We start from the raw sequence: 22,232 nt of genomic DNA on the forward strand, positions 1-22,232 counted from the left end.
GAATGCATTCGAACATGGTTACGAATAAGAATTACGAAAAATCCGAAATAAGAGCAGCTTTGTTAAGATAAGGTATTCTTATCATATCCTGATGTAATCCGTTTCGACGCTACTTCTGAAGATAATTCGCTTTTTTCCTTCTTATTCCCATCCGCGTTTCCTTCGACGCTATGATAAAATTCTTACCTACGAAATGAATTATTTTCCGACATGATTCTTTATACTGATAAGAGCCTAAGAATTCGTTATATAAGATCGAGGAAGTTCTTAGGACTTTTGCCGAGTAATTTTGTTACAGGATCAAAAAATTACATACAGCTACCACTAATTTAAAAAAAAAAAAAAAAAAAAAAAAAAAAGTCATATGCCGCAGGAAATTGGTCAAATGAAAATTTAGAATATTTCGATGGCGGTTGTTTTCTTTCAAACCATTTTAAGCCATTTTACATAGAGGAAAATTTAGCCATCTTACATACACGATAGAGATAAAACAAAAGAAACAATTTCTGTATTCTAATACGTAGTTAGTGCACCATTAAAATCTACGTTAACTGCGTGCAGTATTTAAGGAAAGATGGTAAATAAGCTTTCAAGGTACCGCAGTATATCTAATATTCAACTCAGTATATATTCAGAATGAATATTATTCATTACCATAAAAATCTTATCATTCCATTCTGATTAGAAAAAAATTCTACGCAGACGATTTATGATTTCTATTCTATGATCTCATGCAGTACTGTCTCCAAATCCGCTTCTTTATAAATATCTTATATATATATATATATTCGTTATAAATATCTTTATCAGTATCTTACACCAAAATAAATTTTTAATACAGGAAAAAGAGGCCCATCAGAAGCCGAGTGGTAAAAGTCGCTGAACACTGGTAGTTCGGTTAAGGGTTCGAATCCCAGCGAATGGGCTGGCTATGGGCGTTTTCGTGATTATCCCCATGTGTAACATGGATACGAGCCAGTTTTCCTTAAAAAGACCTCCACGGGTCATGCCTTTCTTTCCGAGTCGTCCTAAGGGCATGCGATAAGTAAAAAAAAAAAACACCACATATATATGTATATGTGTAATAATAAAATTCCATAGTCAAAATTACACTTAAAGTTCTAACTGTATGTTCTTTTTCATTTTTTAATGGCGACGTTCTCTTATTTGAAAGTACGTGGAATTAAATCCACAGCCCCGTAGTCAAGTTGTTTTTCGCGCTTTTTCTACACGTACAGTTTTAGAATGTTCTGGAGATATTTAAAGCGAATGGATTGGCTGACGAGGCTGACGTCATTTCTTGGAAGCTCCGCCTTTCCAGAGGCTATAAAAGGACTCGCAAAAGAATATCGGGGGCTTTTCTTTAATGCAACGATGCAGTAAACTTCACACAAAAAGTTTATTAGTAATTCTTTTTATTTACTTCGGATATCTGATTTTGTAACTGCTATTTCTCCTGAATAATAATAAATGGATCCTGTTTTTTAAACTTATCGTCTGATAATTTAAGCTACGACTACATCTATATTTCTTTAACGATCTTTATTCTGGACAAAAGCTGGTACATTATATATATATATATATATATAGAAAAAAGAAATGGTTTGAACGTTACAAAAAGTTTGTTAAATAAGATCGACGGGATCATGATGAAATACTGTTGTTGTTGTGTGACTTAACTCACTTGTCTGACAGTAACATCAGTACGCTTACGAAGTTCATCGTGGCAAAGAGTGCAGACTTGCGCTTTGTCTTTGACAAGAGACTTGAGCACCATAGAGTACGACTGTGCTCAGTTCCTGCCCCAATTTGCAAGGAGAGCACCCCGGGACCGGGGACGGATCAGGAAGGTTTCCCATCCTTCCCCTATCACCGACCTCTCGAGAGGACTTTCTGTTTGCCTCATATTTAGAGTGCAACATGTCGCATACACACTATATATATTTACAAACATCCATGTCTTCTCCAGGATTCAAACCCACGTCCTTCGATAGGGCACACGGCGTCGCTAGCTACTATCCTGGTTGAGCGACATGGTGAAATGTAACACTCTAAATGCTTCCAGCCCTGTCTTCCCAAAGGAGTCTCGTCTGTGTGCATAAATACGATTGTCCCATTTGGAATTCATTGCATTCAGTGTTTTGAAGGAGCAACATAATATTTTTTGTTATGTAATCAATTGAAATTGTACTTGGCACTATTTACAAGTACAGAAGAGTGGCACCGAGTCTGTGGCAAGTACTTGCCTCAGATAAAATTAAAGAAGCGCCGAAAATTAAAATACAGTATTTGATTATGCTAAAAGTGAAGGTGATAGGGGGGAATATTTGGTTTTGAGGTGCTTTTTTTAGTTAGAAAAAAAAAATAATATTAGGGAAAAAAATATTTTGTTTACCTGAGATGTTATAATTTGCTGATACAACTCTAGAATGAAGGTATATTTCGCATTATCCTTTTAAGGATTAGCCTAAAATAGAATCCTTTAATCTCTTATGAGCCGTGCCTACCAGTGGCTGAGCGGATAAAATTGCTGATCTCTGGTAACATCGTTTCGGTTTATTTAATTATGGCAAAGCACTCGAGGGCTATCTGCCTAAGGGGAGGGACGCCTTCGTGGAGGACTATGTGAGGGAAACTGGCTCGTATACACGTTAATACATGAGGAAATCCACGACAGTATCCATGCAGTCATCCCGTTCTTTGGGATTCGAAACACAGATCGAACTACCAGCGAATTTACAGCTCGGCCGCTGGTAAACGATCTCTGGTAATTCGGTCTGGGTTCAGTTTCTAGTGAACGCTCTGGATGGGCGTCTTCGTGTTTTCTCCGTGTGCAACATGAATTAATATCAACTTCTTTCGAAATCCTTTACAATGCATCCTTCAGGCACATAGATCGACCTTGCAAGCTTTGCAATCATTAACCTAACAAACAACATAGGTGCAAAAAGAAAGAATATGTACGACAGATATACAGCAAAATATATATTATTATTGTTTTATTTAAAGCCTTGTTGCTATTCCCGTATTCTATTTGTTAATATTTTCGCTCATAATGTATCAATTAAAATCAAGCATATTTATTTATGGATATGTGTATCGCGTCATATACAATATCCGCGGTGTAGCTTTCGAAACACGATTTTCTGCGCAAGCCCTGTATTGTAACCGTGATAGCTGAATACCGTTCCCTACAGAATTTTGACAGGATTGTTACCATCAGTGTCACAAGTTCGGCCTCATAAATCTACCAAATTTGAAACCTGCCCATTGCCGGTTCACAGATATAGAAAAATAGGCTGGACTGGAAATCCCTGTATACCTTTAACCACAATACGCCAAGTTCCCTTAGACATTATGTTCATCTCGTGCAGTACTAGGATACCAAAGTTAGAACGAAGCTTAAAATAAAATAAATAAATAAGTAAATTTCATTAATTTTTCTAAACCAGCTCAGTAATTTTAAAATTTTCCAATTTTTATTTTCAGCCAAAAAAGCTTAAAAACCTTCTTTAGTGTTGTAAGTAATATGCAGTCGAAATCCGATATCAGGGCACTCGTACAAAATACCTTAGCAAATGTCCTTTTTGATTTAACGTTTTCATCAATACAATTATCATCACAAGCGTAAGCTTTTGCATATAAATATCGAACCAGAACTTAAATTCAGCCGGTGCCCGGCTTCACTTATCAGTTTTTGAGTTGAGTCATAATTCAAAGTCGGAGCCTTAGATAAAGTAATTTTCTGTATTTTTATTTATTATTTCACTAGTTGTCATTAATTTAATTTATTAATTTTTTATATCTTTATTGTGCATTTAATTTTAAATATTCATTAGTAGCTCAAAGGGCGTTAGTTCAGAAGGGCTATTAATTTCGTTTTGGCATTTTGTTGCTTTTCACTTTTCAAATTGTTGCTACCAAATATCATCGCCCTGTGTTACATTTAAAGAAATTAAATAATGAAGAATCCGCATAAATGCACGTATATTTCTCGCATTATTATAAAACAATGGTACCGAGACATCAAATTTTGAATAATGTACCTCTCCACCCGAATATGGGCATCTGGAAGCGCAAATTTGGAATTTGTTTTATTATCTATTTCATATTTTGTAAATTTGTTTGTTTTATTATCTATTTCATATTTATGAGTTTTTGATTAAGAAACTCAAACGATTTCGAAGCGAGCAATGGCAGCACTGTACCGAAAAAAATACTTTTATATCCAGCGCGCCGAAACTGTGTATCGGAAATTCTAGAGATATGCTCTTTTTATATTATTTTGCGATATTGCTCTTGAATCGAATTTTATGGTCTGCGAAGAACATGATATTTAATAAATAAAGATAACACACAAAACGTTAAAAAACGCCCCTTTGGGCGTAATATAAAATATAAAAGCTTTTAGATTTTTTTTACTGTATTTATCTTATATTAAATTCTTGTGATGGCCTTCCATAGAACTCCGGCACTTCGAATTTCAGAAATTAAGCTCTGATCGGCATCATCTTATACTCCTCTTTGATGTTTTACTGGCACCCTGAAGGGTAATGACAAGTTAAATAGAAGAAATTAACAGGACTTCTTTCTTTCTTTTCTTTTCTTTTCTCTCTTTCTTTCTTTTTTTTTTTTTTTTTTTTTCTTTTCTTTAAACCCTGGAAGCTATTAGAAGTATCTCCCTGGGGTTATATGCACAAACTGATGGCGCGACAGGTTTGAAATGGTTCGGATTATGAGAGTTGCCGGACCACAAAGGACCGTCTTAAAGAGGTGCTGCTTTAAATATTGAAGAATGCAGTAAAAGTTTAATAGTGCGGCATCTAAACGTTCAGCACAGTCAATAATTCGTTCCCGTATATCCGACATGAGTCACGAAGGAGCGAGTCATTCAGAAATAATCTCGAAAGCATTAAGAATTTGCTTTTGGGCTAGCATCATCGTAGATAAATATTAGGTAGCGAAAATTTGTTGAAGAAAATAAAACTATCCCTATGATTAAACACCCTGAATTGTTGAATTCAAATACAGTACAAAGTCCGTAATCCGGACTCCTCGGGACTTCGGAGATTCTGGATTAGGGTTTTTCCGGATTATAGATCATCAATTTAAATCTGGTAAGATGGGTTCTAGAAAAAAAGCCCACAGAAATAATGCTCACAGAAAAATGCTCACAGGTATAAATGTTCACAGGAAAAAAGCCCACACAGAAATATGCCCACATAGAAAAAAGCTCACATGGAAAAATGCTCACTTAGAAATATGCTCACACGGAAAAAAGCTCACACAGAAGTATGCTCACATGGAAATAAGCCCACTGATAAATAATTCACATAGAAATATCCCTACATTAATGAATCAATAATTAATCGATTTGAACATCGAACACCTACTTGAATTTTCTAAAAAAAAAATTATTTAAATTACCAAAACATCTATGGTATACATTTCAAAAACTTTATAACTTATATGTAGATTCAGTTGCTACATAAGATTAACAAATGGGTCGTTTTGAATTAAGGAAAGGAGAGGAGAAAGGAAGTAAACATAAAAGAGGATTATACAGTAAAACATTATTATAATTTTAATTGTTAAAAAATAAAAAAATAATAAATATAAGTTACACATTTTTAATATAAACATTTAGAAGAATAATGAATAATGAATGAGAATTTAGAATGATTATTTTATTTAAATTACTGAAAATATTTAATTTTATCATCGATTTCATCATAGTTTCTCACATGATTCACGATTACCAAATGTAAGGTTTTCATGTTTTCTTTTACTTCAGCACACCCTGTATTTACATTAGCTAATAACAAACGCTGAGAGGCTAAATCTTTTTTCAGTTCGTCAAATAAAACCCATATACTGGGATGGCTACAATTAAATAATGAATTTAGTGCGTTGTGAGAGCCTTCGCAACAATTTGTGGTTTTAGGAAATTTTTCGAAGGCTGCTTCATAATGTTCAACTGAGAGGCATCATCAAAGTGCCTTAAAATGTTTATTTCTAAAATTTTAAATTTCTGCAGAAATTTTACAACTTTTTTGGCTCAAAACTTGACTAATTATCTTCAAACATCAATTTCCAAATACACATCAAAAGTATGCAAAAATAGAGTAAAGAAACAAAAATTAATTATTAGCAATTACAGGAAAAAAAAATGTCGTACAGGGGTAGTAGTATAAAATATTACAGTACATGCAAAATTTTACTATAGTTTTCATGCTTTTATTTATCGCCCCTGAAAAGGTTAATGTGAGCATTTGTCCATGTGAGCTTTTTTCCGTGTGAGCATATTTCTAAGTGAGCATTTTTCCATGTGAGCTTTTTTTTATGTGGGTATATTTCCTTGATGGCCTTTTTTTCTGTGAGCTTTTATACCTGTGAGCATTATTCTGTGAGCATTTTTCCCGTGGGCATTTTTCCAGTCACCGGTAAGGGTAAGATGGCATGCAAAAATTATACAATTAAAAATATGAAACCGTAATTTATGAAATAAAGAGCAATTATGATCTAAAGTTATCAATTTTTACAAAAAAAGAAGCTTAATATTTATTTGTTTACTTTATTAAACATTTCTTTCAACGCGCGCATGCGTAATGTATGCGCATTCTTTACGCGCATGCGTAAAGTTTGTGGCTTTAAGGTCCGGATTATAGATCATTCCGGATAATGGACGTCCGGATTACGGACTTTGTACTGTATGTTCTTTCAAGAAGGGTTCACCAGTGACCGAGAGGAACACTGGTATTATGACCCACGTTCAAATCCCAGCAAATGACTTAACTGCATGGGGTGTTGTCATGGCCTTAACTCGAGTGAATATAAGGCAGTTTCTTTTAGAAAGTTCTCCACAGTCTCTTCCCTTAAACAAATAGAGTACTTTGCCATAGTCGAATAATGCAGTCCTTCGACCTTCCTGTAGTCATATTTGAGGATGAAATTTCCTGATTCGATTAAGAAAAGCAAAGATGAAACATTTTTGGCAAAGTTTGCTGGTGTCAAAAGTGAAGAATGACAAGGAAAAAGATTTAATTAATATTACTTAGTGCAAGGCTCTAAGTAGCATTTTAAATACTTTTGTGAAATTTGTGTAGCATGCTAACCACAAAGCGGGTAGAAAAGGAATGAATCGTCACATTCTCCTGAATAATGTTTTGAGATGAAGGTACAGATACAGTTTGAAGCAAGGCGGACACCTGTTCATTCCCATAAGTATATATCTGGTGTCGCAGAGCCAAACTTCCGTCCGTTTTCGCGTCCGAGAATTTCCATCCTTACCATCAGACTCCCGAAAGTACTTTCATCTCGCCGTGTATTTTGAGCGCCCTTGGCCGCACAGGCGCACAAACATCCATCCAGGATTCGGACACAGGCCACTGGTACGGCAATCAGCGTCTCTAACCACCATACCGGTTGGGAGGCTAAAATAAAGGGTTTTTTAAGTGTTTATACAGTGGGCTAGAGCGTCGAGCAGCTGCACCACAGGTCCAGGGTTCGATCCCCGGGCTGGGCAAGGTTGACTCAGCCTTTCATCCCTTGAGTGGGTCGATAAAATGAGTACCAAGTTCGCTTGGGGGCTAAAAACCAGGGGTCCTGCGACAAGCTGACCCAGGACATATGTTGATGCACTCCGTGGCGCATATTTCACAAGTGCACATGTGTGTAGCCACCGAGGGAGTGGCTTCTAGGATGGACCAATGAGCATCCAGTAATATTTCTGTCATGTCACATGACCTTTCGCACGCTTTATGATTTAAGCGATATGGATGAAAATATTTTGTTACGCAATTTTCTGTACATCGTCTATTTCTTCTGAAAATTTTCATTACAAACACATGTTGGATACTCCGCAAAAATATTCATGCGAAGTATTACTTAATAAGTGATAAATAAGACGAAAGAAATATGTGACGCACATCTGAGCCCAAATGCTATCTTTACATAAAACTATGCATATGAGAAAAATATTTACACCAGTTATACTATATGTAAATAGAAGTCAGCACTTTTTATTTCAATCTATATAAAAAAGATGTTATAATAATAGCCAATGCAGAATTTTATTCAAAGTGAACTTTTCTAATTTGCATTTGTAATTCACTAATTTGCATTTAGTGAGTTAAATTTCACATTTAATAACTGCTCTTAAATATATTGTCTACACAAGAAATACTCATCTAACAGAATGAATTTATCTTACTCACAACGAATATATTCAATTTATTCACATGTAGCTTTTAAAGTTAACAATGGATATAATCAGATCATACGCAATATGTATTCTGAATCTTACACTTTCAAAATCAAATGAATGCAAGCACCGAAATAAGAAAACACTAAATTCATTGTAGCACTTCCAGTCCTTCTCAGCTCAATTAAAAAAAAAAAAAAAAAAAAAAAAAAAAAGAACTATACACATGAATTCTCTTAACCCACATTTGTTAGAATGCATAATATTCGAGGCTAATTGTAGCTTGAGACATTTTCTCGGTGTAAAGAGCGATAATATGCCGTGAACATCAATCCAAATATCAAAGCGTGATAAAAATCGCGAAAGTGAAATAAATGTCAGCGATTAATTAAACTTATAAAACGAAAGCACTACGTGATTTTCTACTTTTACGCCATACATTTATAACTGCGAAACAAATGCAAATTAAAACCTAAACAACATACGCTCACATGCAGACGAAGATTTAGCGTCGCAAGAGCAATAGAAGTTCATTGGTCCATTTTCGAAACCCCTCCCTCAGTGGTTACGCTGATGTGCACTTGTGAAATATGCCTCCGGGGCCCAAGGTCAAGAATTCTATACTACGCACATAAACTACCGAATTCGAAACTACCGTATGCAATCGAATTCCAGCAGCATGAGTTAGCATTTGTGGTTACAGTGTTTATATGCGCATATGTATTACTGTGCTAGCGGCCAGCCTAAGCTGAGAATACTAGATATGCTAAAAAGCATGTAGTTCATCCGCCGAAGAATACAGTTCTAGCATTTCTAGCAACTTTTATTAAGGAATGGAACAATGAAATATGAATATTGTTGACTGATCCGGGAAAGAAACCGGGAGAAAAACATTTGACCCCAAAATTTTATTCAGAAATGAAACAGCGTGTATGTGAGTCATCTGATGACCAATAGGAATAACAGATCCCATTTTAGGCATCATCGGCGAAACTGCAAATTGCCAGTAACCCAGCTACATTTCCTCTCTTTCCTAAGAAAAGCAATAAAATAATGAATTCTCCCTACTTGGAAAGCAGTTGTCATGGGACATTCTGCTCAACTCAAGCTTCATTCTGCACCCGGCCGGAGAGGAAGTGAACGCTGATTAAACTCTTCAAGTAAAAAGTTTGAAATTCAGCGCATAAAATGCTATTTTAATTGCATACTGCCAATTTCGCAACTATTTTGAACAGCAATTTTTTTACTCCAAAGGGGCAATTTGCCCAGAAAGACTATTAATTTCGTTTTGGTATTTTGCTTTGATTCACTATAAGCATTGTTTCACTTTTGAAATTCTTGCCATCAAATATTATCGCCCTGCTTTATAATTAAAGAAATTAAATAATGAAGAATCGGCATAAATGTATGTATGTTTCTCGCATTGTGATAAAAAAATGGTACCTAGAGCCATCCAATTTTGAATGACGTAATCCTACTGAGAATATGGGTATCTGAAAGCCCAAATATGAAATTTAAAATTTGTTTTATTATCGATTTCATATTTTGTGAAACTTTAACGAATTTCTGATTAACAAATTCAAGGATCTCAATGCCACGTTGTACAGAAAAAACATTTCTATCTCCAGCGTCCGAGACTGTGTATCGGAAATTCTAAAGATATGCTCCTTTTAAAATTATTTTGCGATACAAGTGTATTCATGTACATATGCATACTAAATTCTACAGTTTTAACTGTACAGTTCTTTCAGTAAATTAATTTGCATATATTATTTTACATTAATTTACTGGCATTAATTACCTTTCTTCATTAATCAAGGAGCCAATTTATTTTCAACAGATGTTTTTGCAGCTTGAAAAACGTGAAAAATTACGACTATTACTAACAAATTGTATAATTCCTTTTTCCTTACTTTCTGGCCAAATAGTAAGTTTGAACTCGCCATTTTAAACTTCTTTTTCAATTGTTTACAGAGCAGCCATTTTGGACCCTTTCCAGCTGATAAGAAGGGTTGACCCCATAGTTTTCTCCCCCCTTACTTATGACTAAGAGGAACCTACCCGCTTACAAGGGCACGTCAACTTATAGCTTGAACTGCTATTCGCTTAAAATGAACGTTTTCGCTTTGGTAACCTTTTTTCACGACGGTTTATAGCAAACCTTCATAGCATTAAATTTTCAAGTTTCATTCCTTGCAGCGTTCAGAATTACTAAGTTGACTAATTTTTTCCATTTTCTGACTGTTTTTATTTATTTTAATGTAATTTCATTTAAGCTTAGACTCTCTCTCTTTTGTACTTTATCTTTTTCTTTCAACGTTTGCATTTTCTATTAGGTAAAAATCTCTTCATTTGAAATGGTAAAAATTTTTTTATTTAATCGTTATTTACTGTAATATGTTTTTACTTTAGCAAGCTATCTCGTTTCAGGTCGACTTCTCTTTAATGTGATGCCATTTCTTCTCTTCTTACTGATCGAAAATTAAAATTGTGACTATTTTATTAGCATTCTCTTACGTAGGCTCTGACTATTAAATTTGCACTTTTCTTTATAGTTTTTCGACACACTCCTTTTTTATGTTGTTTTACAGAACTGACTCTTTTAATTCTTTAACAGAGGTTAATTTTGAATTTTTCTGTTTTAGTTTTTTTGCATAGTAAAAAAATTTTGCATGAATCCACAGGTATTTTCTATTTGTGTATTTTGAAGCAAAAGGTTTTTTATCTGTGTCATTGTACACATGTAAAATATTTCTATTTTCTTTTTTGTGTTAGAAAAAGGGAAAAATAGGGAAAAGAGACAATTCAATAAGACTTCTTCTTCTTCTAATTATTTGTCAAATAAATTAAGTATTGCGTTTACAAGTCTTAGTGAATGTCAGGATGAAATTTGTTTTGGAGTATGGAGCTTCAAAACACTTTTTCCTTGACAAGTTCTGTTATGAAGCTCCAGAAAAGGGAGATTAAAATATTTTGCATAATTGTTTAATTTTTTTGCACAGTTACTTCCCTTATTCATTTTCTTAGTTCCAATCAATGTCTTAGTATCTTAGTTTTTTTAATATCTTCTTTCAAATCAATGTCTTAGATATTTTTGTTTTTGTGTAGTTAATGTATTAATTTACTTGGTAAAATTCGGGTCTTATTGCTGATAAGTAGGATCTAACAATACTTTTAAACTTAAATTTGAGCTTCCAGATGCCCATATTCGGGTGGAAACGTACGTTATGCAAAATTTCATAGCTCTAGGTACCGTCGTTTTATCACAATGCGAGAAACATATATACATTTATGCAGATTCTTCATTATTTAATTTCTTTGAATATAATACAGGGATGTAATATTTGGTGGCAACAATTTGAAAAGTGAACCGACATTTATAGTGAACCAACGCAAAAGGCCAAAACGAAATTAATAGCCCTTCTGAGCAAATTGCCCCTCTGAACTAATAATTCCTTAATTATTTAAATGAAGTTACACTTCGTGTAGCTCTTTGAAATTTCAAGAAGAAAATAAGAACACATTTAAAATAATGTAAAAAGACAGAGAAAAGAAAAACTCGTTCATCCCATGATCCGCTCAACCTTTACAAATTACGCGTGTGACACGCTACACACGCTCTAAAGGGAACATCACGTGATCATAGGAGAGGAAAATGTGAAAATGATATTGTCATGCAGCTTGTTGCTAGGTTACAAGAGAAGCGGCATATTGTTCTCGTCTGTTTATTTATTGCCTCCACAGTACAAACCAATTTTTTTATTTTGTTTTCTTTTCCTCTGGGCTAACGCTCTTCTTTTTTTTTTTTTTTTTTTTTTTTAAATTACTTTTTCTACGTTTATTCCTTGCTCCAAAAATGCCATTCTAATTGCTTTGGCAACGGATTCAGCGGAACCGCTCCAGACGATGATTCAATGAACGGCTTTTTATTTGAATTTCTCGGCACTCGAAACTAATTGAATCTACTTTTTTTAAATTTACTTTTATTAAATTCTAATTACAATAAACGTGCGTTATAACGACTATTCGCATCCTACAGAAAGGCGTTAAAGCGAATTTTCGTTATAACGAAAGTGATTTAAAGCACTGTCATCACTTGGAAGCTTTTTGCATCGGTGATGGAGCGGTCAGTATAATGAGCGATAATTATAACGGCGTCAGATGTATAAGAAATATTTGCATAATAAATGCAAATATTAGTCTTAGAAAAACAAAATCTTTTCTCTGCATCTATTATCTCTGTGGCATTAACGTTTAAATTATTCTCGCCCGCTGTTTAAAGAAAAAGATCAACTAAAAGGTAAAATCTGTGGGACATTAATCAATCGCGTGATTATAATTATCTGAAATCTACTTAAAATTAATAACTATGAATTAAAAGGAAGAAATATTTGCTAAAAAAAAGGCACTTAATTTCAGTTACAGTGAAAGTCCTCTAAGAGGAGTTCCTTCCGTTCCAAACGATTTTAGACAGCTACTTGTAAGCTCTCCATTCTCTAACGAAACGAATAAGCGAACGTGTGAAATTCGCTTCGGTAATGAATTGTATGGCAATAAGAATGGGAGAATTAAAAAGAAGAGAATTTATCCGGCTTTGAAGTTGTATATACATTTTGAGACTTGTTAAAGATTAAAAGAAATTAAATAATAAAAAAATAATATTACATAACGATTAAACGAATGTGAATAAATTATTATATGGTTTTATTTTACAACACAACTCAAACTTTGAGTAATAATAAGCAGTAAAATTAACAAAACAAATCAACTCATGAAGTTAATCAAAAGCTTCATTTTACACAATATTTCAAGTAAAAATATTAACATTAATGTGCCGAATGCGTCTACGCTACACACATTTATTTTCTCTTCGCTTTAAAGTAAATTACGCTAGTAAAATAATAGTAATCAATAAATAGCAATTATATTACATTTAATTAAGAGATTAAAGTTTTGCACTATATCACTAATGCACTAAATGCATCATTTATAGACTGTAATACATTACTATTTTTTTTTAAAATTCTTTATGATATTTATGATAAATTTTGTTTAATAACCAGTATTTTATTAAATTTATCAGAGCTTAAAATTAAATTATGTTCATTGAATTCTAATTATATTGATTTTAACGTATGACAATAATTAAATTTTACAAAATTTAACAAATGTAATGCAGAGCAAGTATTACATAAATCAGCGGTTCTCGACTTTTTTTTTTTTTTTTTTTGACTAACGTGTATTATCTAAAAAAAATCGAAGAACTTTTGTACCACAACTACATACTACAATCATTATTTTTCAGTTTCTCAATAAGAAATAATAAATATATATATATATATATTTTGCCATTTGCACAACGTATTCGCTCCTTGTATTATAAAACACACATAAAAAAAATATTGTTGCGTTTTTCTTTTCTGACACCAGTTGTTACGTTATATTCTTCCTTCACGTTAGTACGGGGTTCGCAGATTTGGAGTGAATAACGACGACACTCGATGAAGTATCGAAAACAGACTTTATTGGCCGGTGTTAATCAGGATAGCTTTTACAGTCATCGAAGATCTACTATAAACACGCTGGAACAATCAGCGACACAGCCTTCACACTGTCAGGTAATAACGATGGAGACAGCTTCACCGCAAAGCACCAAAGTACAGCTCCCGTCTCTGCTCGGTCGTTCTCAAAACTCCACGTACTCTCGAGACTCTTCACGCTACAACTCGCGATGCACTCGACGACACACAGAGCACAGCTCCCGACTCTTCGGTTCAGTCGTTCCCGGAGCTTAACACACACTCTCGATGATGCACTAACCGCGATACACCAAGAGACTCTTCGAAGCACTCGACGACCCACTCGGCACTCTCTGCCCGGCTGTTAACTCGATCGACTCCGCACGGACTGACTCGCTAGACGAAACACCAACTATCTCGCACTCTAGATGAGACACACACTGACTGAGGACCAGCAAGGTTCATATAGCTTTCGGCTTGTGTTCAAGAACATTCTGGGCTAAACCGATAATAATTCGTTCCAGAAGGTTCTCCATCCGTCCATGGCATATCACCAATTTTGTCACCAAATGGGCGATTTCTCGCCAAATGTGACAACCCTTCCTTCCCTTGCCATTTTATGGCAACCCTAAAACTGCTTTGCGGGGAAGAGCCGCGCCTGTACATTTCGTAACATATTAGATTAAAAATTGGTTACCATTTTAATTATCGAAATTCAAGCTTAATTATAAATTTAGTCTGAAATTTGTGCCCGTTCAAGAGATATCAGTTCCTTGTCTGGTCTATTTCTTTTAGTGTTAACCCTAAGTTAGGATTCACTTTTTAGTTGTCCTTGAGGAACTATTGTTTTCGTTTTGCGATTTCGCGTCGAATCACTCTGAATGTCCGTTTCACTTTTCAAACTATTACCACCGAATATTATCACCCTGTTTTATATTTGAAGAAATTAAATAATAAAGAATCTGCATAAATGTATGCATGTTTCTCGTATTGTGATAAAACAATGGTACCTAGAGCCATCCAGTTTTGAATGACGTAATCCTTCTCCGAATATGGGCATCTGGAAGCCCAAATTTGAAATTTGGAATTTGTTTTATTATCGGTTTCATATTTTGTAATACTTTGACAAATTTTTAATGAACAAACTCAAGGATTTCAAAGCGAGCAATGACAATATTTAATAAAACATTTTTTTCACCACCGCGTATCGGAAATTCTAAGGATATGCTCAATTTAAAATTATTTTATAATATTGCTGTTGAACTGAATTTTATGGTTTAATTGCGAAGAACATGATATTTAATAAATAAAGATAACACACAAAATGTTCAGTTAGAGTTCGAGCACAGGAAATTCCTATCAGTTCTTCTTTTTTTTCACGAGATCTTTTAATTAATAGTTAAAAATACTTTGTTTCTTTGCGAACCACATATTTTTCTCTTGCGTACCACCGGTTGAGAATCACTGGTATAAATTATTGGCCTTGCTAATAAAATTTTACAAAAAATTAGTTTCATAAAAAGTTCATTAAAATTTATTAAAGATTAATTTGTAGTTCACCATTTTTGGTAATTAAATCTGTTTACGATTTAAAACTTGAAATATATTTTAAGACCATTCCGGGCGTTTCAACAATTGCTCCTCGTACTCCAATTTAGAGGCCGCCTTTCTGGGGGAAGAGGGAAAGTAACAACAACAGGGAAAAAAATTCTGGTACCTAACAGAAGACAATTTCAGTTTAAATGGACTCAATCCAGAATGGAGTGCTGCTTGAATCAAAAATCACCATAAGAGGGATAAAAAGCCAAATGTGGCTAATTTTATTTACCTCCTATAGTTCCGTGTTATGGCAACCCTTCTTCTTTGAGTGCGTCTACGTCGCAGACATTTTTTTTTACTCTTCGCCTTTTCTAACCTATGGGCTTAGAAAAATAATTTTTATTGATGATGCTATTTGCAGAAATACTGGCCAACTTCACTAGTTCCTTCCACTAGTTGTCGCCTGGTGAAAGGTGGTCACAAGAGATTTCTCTATATATTTTCACAGTCAGCTCTAATTACGCTTAATGACCTGCGCTGTGTTCATTAGCGTTGTTCCAAAAAAAAAAAAAAGTATTTTCTCTGATGTTTCACCTTAAAAAAAAGATCCCAATTAGTCTGTAGTATACTGAACACAACTGGTCTGTACCGAAATTGTACTATACAAAGAAATTTCAGTACCTAATTTAAAAGCAAAGGTGTTCGATTTCGAAGCTGGCGGGCGGGAGGGAAGAAGAATGAAGAAAATATCTATTTGTGCGATAAAATATCTATCTTCGGGGCTTTAGTTGAGCGAATTGGGAAAACTTTAAAGAATTGAAGAAATTTACTTTCGCAATAGAACGAGGTCGTAACTATATTTAGCTTAAGTCGAACTGATATCACAGTAATTTAGAGATAAAAAGGAGAGAACTGTCGTTTGCAAAATCTCTGTAAATAAAAAATAATAAAGGAGAACTGAATATTTATTATAGCACTTATTTATTTGCTACTCTGAAATAGCGACAATTTAAGGGAAAAACGTAAAGGAACAAATCATAAATTTTCTGGATACCCAGTTCGAATCTGAATCTTAAGATTCTCGACCATCTTGAATCTCTCAATATAAGAATAAAAGAATAATAAAAATCTGAAAGGTTTCAGATTTTAAATTAGAATCTGAAAGGTTCAGAAAGATATTTTTCAGATTTTCAGATTGAAATGGTGCTCTTGGAATATACTTTTAAATCCAAGAGCATATTCCAAGAGCACCATTTCAGTCCAAGAGCAATATTGTAAAATTGTTTTAAATTGAGCATATCTTTAGAATTTCCGATACGCAGTCTCGCACGCTGGAGATAAAATGTTTTGAGTTTGTTAATCAAAAATTCGTTAAAGTGTTACGAAATATGAAATCGATAATAAAACAAATTCCAAATTTCAAATTTATGCTTGCTGATGCCCATATTCGCAGTAGGATTACGTCATTCAAAAGTGGATGACTCTATGTACCGTTGTTTTATCCCACTGCGAGAAAATTACATACATTTATGGAGATTCTACCTTATTTAATTTCTTTAAATATAACGCAGGGCGATAATATTTGGTGGCAACAGTTTGAAAAGTGTTACGGACATTTACATGCAATGAATCGACGCAAAATGCCAAAACGAAATTAATAGCCGTTCTGAGTTAACGCTCCTTTGGGCTAATAATAAAATACAATAAAAAAAAAGTAAAGTACTGATCAATGAGCATCTATAAATTCTGATTAAGACAATTTTTAGTAAATTTTTCGCGAGGCTACAAAATTTATCGAAATCGAAATGCCAGGAGATATTGTACCTGAAAGCTATAATTATGAATAAAAAGATTATAATTATTTGCATGAAAAATATATATTTTTCTGTATATGTCGAAAAAAATTAGTAAAGAAAGAAAGATAACAGTTTGCCATATTTATACACCCTTGAAAATGTAATCGGAAATGAAACGTAAACACTGTTGCTTTTAAACTGAATAAATGAGTAATACTTTTCAGAAATTTCAGTGGCATTTTCCATGGCTATTTTACGATATGATCTAGTCAGCAATTTTCTATACTTAAAAGAAAAGGGGGGGACAGTAATAGCCTTTATAGAATTCTGTATGAATCTGAGTCTGACACAACACTGTCCACATACGATACGTCGAAATCTTTATGATGTCATTCCTAAGAAAGTATGAGACATCTACGAAATTTTGCTGACTATTATTTTAAAAAACTGATAGTTTCGATCTGTCGATGACAACAACGGCAATTCAGTATAAAACAAATGATATTACTATACTCACATAAAAGTTTTCTTTTCGCGTTAGTTTCGAAGTTAAATTCTTTGCAGTTAAAGTAAAATACTTAATAAGGATTACATTTCAGTTAGAAAGGAAAACAAAAAAATTAGCAATCTTTAAACTAATTGTATTAACAGAAATTTTATTTATAAATTTTAGAAAAATTATATTTTTCAAAGTCTTTTAATAACATATGCAAGAATTCTTTCAGTTTAGCAAAATTTCACTGAATTTATTTGGAAAGAATACGCAGTTCTTCAAACAATACACTAATTTACTACTAATAACAATATAAGGTATTTCTCCCGCCTTTTTAGCGTGCCTTCGTGGTGTAGTGGTTCAGTACACTCAGCGCGTAATTGAGAGATCTGCGGTTCGATTCCCGGCAAAGGCTTTGCTAATGTCTCTACAACAAAATAAAACAGGTTAGTGAACAATGTTTGATTTCTTCTCTCTGATTTATGCTAACAGTAAAAAACACGAGAATGTTTCTTCGATTAAGTTTGCATATTTCCTTATTAAGTTTCAGATAGCAATCATTAGAGTATTTAATTTTTATCAATCTCAGGATCCATAAGCAATGCTTTTAATGGATTGCAATATTAAAATAGAAAAGTAAGCTACGAATTGTTTTAGAAAATAAATTTATTTTCAAAATAACAAAGAAACGTTAAACAGAAAAGGAAAGCTGAAAGAATTCACATTTTTAACGTCGTAACCAGAGCGGCTCATGGCTAAAATTAGTTGGAGTGCTGTTCCAAAAAAAAAAAAAAAAAAAAAAAAAAAAAAAAAAAAAAAAAAATTAACCTTTGCTTTAAAATTGTGTAAAAGGAAACAAACATGTATAAAAAGAAAATTTATTTTGAAACATCAGGAAATCTTACAATAAAAAAATTAAGCATTTCTTAATTACTTTAACCAAAATTTTTTCACTTCACTCTTTGTCTATTCATTTAAAAATGAAATCCATTCTTCTTGTTTTACTTTGCGCGAAACAATCAATAATTTTCTCCTTGATCTCTGAATGACAATTGAAGAAATTTTTCTTTATTGAAAGCAATGCAAGCGCATTGAGTCTTTCCGAATTCTAGTGCTTCTTAGAAAATTTTCATTCTTTTCAATGTTGAAAAGCAGCGTTTTGCCTCTGATGTAGTCATGGGAACTCTCAAGAGAATTTTTATCAGTTTCGCGATTCCACTAAGAACATCATCTAGATTATTTTCGAAGATAAATTTCAATAGCTCATTTAATTTGCAGTATTCCAAGATATCAGACCTACGATAGAATACTTTTAGTTCAGTCTCAAGCTTTTCTTTGTCAATCATTGGATATGCTTCAGGGGTCAGTACTATTTCTTCTATAGAATGTTCATTCCTAAAACTAGCGAAGCATTTCTTGTTTAACAATTTAGAAGCTGCTAAGTGTTTAGTGGAAGAATATCTCTGCATTATATCAATACATAGTATAAAGTCACATATTTCCTTCTTCTATTCTTCTGCCATCGGTGTCTTTGAAAAATTCTCACAGTACTTTGAGTTTCTTAATTCTAAGATAGCAGTTTTGGAATTTGTTATATATTCGTTAACTTTAAACACGCTAATTTCTCTGAATTGCATTCGACTGTATATTATTTCAACATGAGGCATCTGATAAAAGAGCTCTAACCAAAACTTGAAATTATCATCATTTAGATATTTTTAAATTCCCATTGCTGTTTCATTTGTTGTTGTTCTGCATTTGATGTTGATTTCACTGAGGCAATTTTTTAACAGGTTGCAAATTTTCATGAACTCTGTTTATGGTCCGTATGATGAAGTTCCATCTTGTGGAAGAATACCACACGCCCGGAGTAAAAAGAAATCACTTTTCGAACAACATGGCAGAATTTCGGCACTGCAAGAGCGACAGTGCTCTTCTCTCTGCCCGGCTCGCGTGCTGCGGCCACTTTGTCAAAAAGGCACAAAAGACTTTAGTTCCTTTTTGACAAAATGGGGGATGGCTACTGACATAAAGCTTAACTCTTTCGCATCGAGAGACGACCAAATCTGTTTTCAACAAATATCGAAAACGCCCGTGTTTACGAATTTGTCTTGGAATAGTTTTCCTTTCCCCCTGCGGTTTCATCCATTGTGTGCAGTTTCACCTTAGGGCCGGATTGCACCTGCGCACGTCAATAGCTTTCCGTATTTCTCCTTTATTTGCTTCAAAATAATGATTGACATGTCTTTTAACAACTCGCGAAACCAATGAGCCATACACTAACGTGGAGGGGAAAGAACTAGGTAGAAAATAAACGAGGCGTTGGGGCGGTTTGCCGTTGCCTGAATGAACGGGCGTTACGGACGACTTCGATGCGAAAAAGTTAAGGATTATGTATTGTAAAAGTATAAAGAAAGAATTAAAGACTGAAAAGCACACTATATTAAATATTAAAAATAATAATAAGTGGAAAGTGGGGGTGGTGCAGTTCCACAGTGCTTATTACGAGCCGCCACTGGTCGTAACCAGAAGATTTGCTCCGGTATTTTATGTTCTCCTAGTTTACTAACAATGCTTTTTGACTGACTTTTGCTAACACAACTTTTTTTGTGAGGTTAATAACAAACTTAGTGAATGAAAAGTACGAAGAAGTCATATTTCTGCAGACGAACGAATTTATTTGTAGAGAATTTGAACTGCAAACAATGAACGTCTCTGATGGCTTTTTAATTATTATTATTAGTCCAGAGGGGCAATTTGCCCAGCAGGATATTTTGGCATTTTGCGTCGATTCACGATAAACATCGATTCACGACTTTTTAAATTGTTGCCACCAAATATTATCGCCCTGTGTTATATTTAAAGATATTAAATAACGAAGAATCTGCATGAATGAATGCTTTAATTCGCTGTCATTATAAGTTTGGGAACTAATGGGCGAAAGCTTCTAACCGAGATGCAAGCAGGATGCTGCGTATGACGTCAGGATGTCTTCTCGTTATACGAAACATCGCTCTTTAGGAGAGTCTTCTTTTATATTTCGTTTTGCTCATTATGTTAAGTACTCGTTAAGCGAGGTATTGAAGTTACGGAACACTAAACTGGCTTAGGGTTCAGTCTCTACCACCGTTAAATTCTTTCGGTGGTGACGGTTCAGTGCCTAAGGCTGAACATGCTACTAACATGGGACATGAGGCTTTTGTGATTTCCCTCACGTGCGTGCATTTTTCGATTTATAATCTTCCCTTCCACTCTTCCTCACCTGGAAGACATTTTCTCCACCCTTTACAAGTCCCCCACGACGGTGCCAGTCCTACCTCCATGGACGGTGCCGTGATAGACTTTTGGAAGAGAACTTTGTTCAAATCTTGACTTTGGTGTAGAGGTAGCTGAGACGTAGAAGAGGACAGTAGGCAGAGTGGACATCTGGAGGGAAGGTCGGAATGAAATGGGTTAAAGGGGTACAACAGTGCAAAGAATTTCTAACGAGGGGAAAAGAAAGAGTTCTTAGCAATTCTTTGAATGGGCGGCCCTCACTCGTCATTTCAAGATGCTGAAACCTAGTGAAAAAGACAGGAAATACTATTTACCTTTTGTTTTACATGTGATATTCATTATGAAAGCTGTTTGTGCTGTGAAATCATGATTACCTATTAAATTTTAATTACATTTTAGTTTTTAAATTTCGAGAGATTTAATTTTTTTTTTTTTTTTTTTTTTTTTTTTTTTTTTTTGGTATCATTTTATTCTTAGCATTTGCACTGACTAGGTCCCCCCCCCGTTCTGATTTCTGACACCATAATTAATTTCACGTTTCGTAGACCTTTCCGCTCCACTTTCTCCTAAATTGTTATACGGATAATACTGTTTACAGGGCGAAATAGAAAGTACAACTGTTATTAATAACGTTGTAAATTAAATTATTCATTATCAGTAGTGAAGGATATTATTATTTATTAATTATTAATTATTAAAATATACTAAATTGAAGTTTTATTTAAAACTACAAACTTTTCTTTTAGCTTAAGCTTAAAACTGGGAAAAGTCACAAAAGACATTGGAGTTTTAAACTTCTGGATTTAAGCCTTTGTCTGGTTGATCGTTCAGTCGACTGAAATTGTCAGCGTAGAATACAATGCCTTTCAAAAAACATTTTAATTCGTTTTATTTATTTAGCTCAATGTATTCAATCATTTTTTTTTTTTCAAGTTCGTTTCAATTGCATTATAATGTTGGGAATTCTTTTACGCAACTTAACGCTCATTTTTCTCTTTTCTCCAACAGGTTCTTCTGCTTTCGCAGTTACTGGATTGTTTGTTCTGTGTTTCTGTTTATGAATATTCCACGACATAGCAGGAAAAAGTGAAATAATAATTCCCAAATAAATAATGATAATTTATTATTTTACGAATAATAATAAAATGAAATAATAGAATCATTGTTCGACGAAATAATTGAGACATACCGACTTCAGATATCCGAGAAAAAAAAAAAAAAAAAAAAATCAGCTTGCATTGACGCGGTTCTCTTCAGAATCAAAAGAATAGTCTTAAGAGCAAAGTTTGTTTGGGATCTTCATAGAGAAAGTAACGAGCCTATGTTCTGGTATTGAGTACAATGATGAGGGGACAGTCTGCAAAGGAGGGGTTTTTGAGTTGTCCAAAATTAATGAATTTGGGTTG

The 22,232-nt window shown here is 33.9% G+C and overlaps 1 protein-coding gene across 2 annotated transcripts in view; it reads left to right on the top strand.

The window, feature by feature from the left end:
* LOC118190611 (uncharacterized) overlaps positions 1–21,985 on the top strand; it is a 237,968-nt gene extending 215,983 nt beyond the window's left edge. For both annotated transcript variants that reach the window (XR_015044408.1, XM_085827682.1), the window contains exon 4: positions 21,835–21,985. The gene's annotated coding sequence lies outside the window, so the exon portion shown is untranslated. The remainder of the gene's footprint in view (positions 1–21,834) is intronic.
* Positions 21,986–22,232: the final 247 nt, after the last annotated feature.

This window comes from Stegodyphus dumicola, chromosome 12 (genome assembly GCF_044657685.1).
Source record: "Stegodyphus dumicola isolate Sdum_Otavi_A_Nest chromosome 12, ASM4465768v1".
NCBI lineage: Eukaryota > Metazoa > Arthropoda > Arachnida > Araneae > Eresidae > Stegodyphus > Stegodyphus dumicola.